The 2378-nt window shown below is 48.1% G+C and overlaps 1 non-coding gene across 1 annotated transcript; it reads left to right on the plus strand.

Annotated features, from left to right (window-relative positions):
* Window positions 1–885: 885 nt before the first annotated feature.
* LOC114817166 lies at window positions 886–996 on the plus strand. The gene has a single exon (XR_003765009.1). It is a non-coding gene; the product is annotated as a U6 spliceosomal RNA (small nuclear RNA).
* Window positions 997–2378: the final 1382 nt, after the last annotated feature.

Here is a 2378-nt window from a genome sequence, read left to right on the forward strand (position 1 = left end):
CACATACACACACTAGCACAAACATGGACCTGGACTCCCACGAGTGCTCACAAGCCCACACAATCCCGCTCACACATTAGAGAAGCTGTGTGTGGTCTGCTGAAAAGAGCACAGGCCTGGGACTCAGAGGACCTGGGTTCTAATTCTGGTTCTGTCACCTACCTGCTGTGTGACCTTGGACAAGTCGCTTATCTTCTCTGTGCTTCAGAGAATTCAATACCTGTTCTCCCTCTGACTTAGACTGTGAGCTTCACGTGGGACCTGATTATCTCATGTCTACTCCAGAGGTTAGTACAGTGCTTGGCACATAGTAAACGCCTAACCAAAACCACAGACAGGCCTCCCCGCCCCCCACCTACAATATACTCATTTCCCTGCCCTCCCTACTCATCTCTTGCTGTCCCACCAATAGCCACAGACCTGTAGCCAGTCCTCAGTGCCCGAGTTTGCACAGGGAAGTGAAGTGGGTTGAGGAGAGGGGGAAATTACCCCTATAATCTATTATATCCATAATTTATTATATCTCGAATTAATTTACTATCTCTGCAAATCATTTATTTTATCCATAACTGATTTATCTATATTAATGTCTGCCCCCCCCCCCCCCAGCTGTAAACTCCTTGGGACCAGGATTGTGCTTACCACCTCTTTTACATTGTACTCTCCCAAGAGTTTAGTACAGTGATCTGCACACAGTAAGCGCTCAGTAAATACGATTGATTGATCGATTGATTCCAGGCTTTTGTTTCCACCCCCTCCCCTGGTCTAGCCTTGCCTCCCGCATAGCCATCCGGCACTGCATTGCCACGGAAGCTCTTCCTCTGGTCTGTAAGCTCGTTGTGAGCAGGGAATGTCACTGTTTATTGCTGTATTGTACTTTCCCAAGTGCTCTGAACAGCGGTCTGCACATATACTAAAATTGGAACGATACAGAGAAGATTAGCATGGCCCCTGCGCAAGGATGACACACAGATTTGTGAAGCGTTCCATATTTTTGTCCCAGAATGAGCTTCCCCTTTTCCCTCTGCTTCCTCTGCTGCTCTCTAACCCTCAGCTAAGCCCCCTTTCCCCCCCCTTTCCCTCTGCTCCTCCCCCTCTCCCTTCCCCTCCGCTCAGCACTGCGCTCGTCCGCTCATTTGTATATATTTTTATTATCCTATTTATTTTGTTAATGAGATGTACCTCACCTTGATTCTATTCATTGCTACTGTTTTAATGAGATGTCCATCCCCTTGATTCCATTTATTGCTATTGCTTTTGTCTGCCCGTCTCCCCCGATTAGACCGCAAGCCCGTCAATGGGCAGGGACTGTCTCCATCTGTTGCTGATTTGTCCATTCCAAGCGCTTAGTACAGTGCTCTGCACATAGTAAGCGCTCGATAAATACTATTGAGTGAATGCACGAATGACTAATAAGCGCTCAATAAATACGGCTGAATGGATGAGTGAATGTTGCCCCGGGCACAAGTCCGGCCCTGCTTACATCAACCCAATCAGCCGGCTAGGTCCTGCCTTACGGCCTCCCCGCTCCACTTTTCTTCTCTTTCCTGACCACTGGCTGCTGAGAGACAGCGTGGCCTAGTGGATATAGTCCTGGTAGTCAAAAGGACCAGTGTTCTAATCCCAGCTCCACCACTTGTCTGCTGTGTGACCTTGGGCAAGTCACTTGGCTGCTCTATCCATCAGATACCTCGTCTGGAAAATGGGAATTAATACTGTGAGCCCCATGTGGGACAGGGGCTTGGATCCATTCATTCATTCAAAGTTGTTGAGCGCTTACTGTGTGCAGAGCACCGTACTAAGCGCTTGGAAAGTACAGTACAGCAACAGATAGAGACAATCCCTACCCAACAACGGGCTCACAGTCTAGAAGGGGGGAGACGGACATCAAAACAAGTAAACGGGCAGCCATAGCATCAGTATAAATAGATGGAATTATAGATATATACACATCACTAGTGAATAGATATATGCACATCATAAATAGAATAATAAATATGTACATATATACATAAGTGCTGTGGGGGTTGACAGTGCTTACAGCAGTGCTTGACACAACGTGAGCACTTAAATTCCATCATCATCATCACCCTCTGGACCCCTCGATCCGATCTAGCCTTTCTTACAATCAATCGATCGATCACACTGACTGAGCGCCTGTGTGCAGAGCACCATGCCAAGCTCTCGGGAGAGTACAGTCTCGTCTTATGCTGTCGTGCCATTTCCGGCCCATCGGGCCTCGTTGGACGCATCTCTCCCCGAACACCCCGCCTCCATCTGCAGTGGTTCTGGTAGTGGATCCGTAGGGCTCTCTCGGTAAAAATATGGAAGTGGTTTACCATTAACTCTTTCCATGCAGTAAACTCGAGTCTCCGCCC

This window comes from Ornithorhynchus anatinus, chromosome 1 (assembly GCF_004115215.2).
Source record: "Ornithorhynchus anatinus isolate Pmale09 chromosome 1, mOrnAna1.pri.v4, whole genome shotgun sequence".
Classification (NCBI taxonomy): Eukaryota; Metazoa; Chordata; class Mammalia; order Monotremata; family Ornithorhynchidae; genus Ornithorhynchus; species Ornithorhynchus anatinus.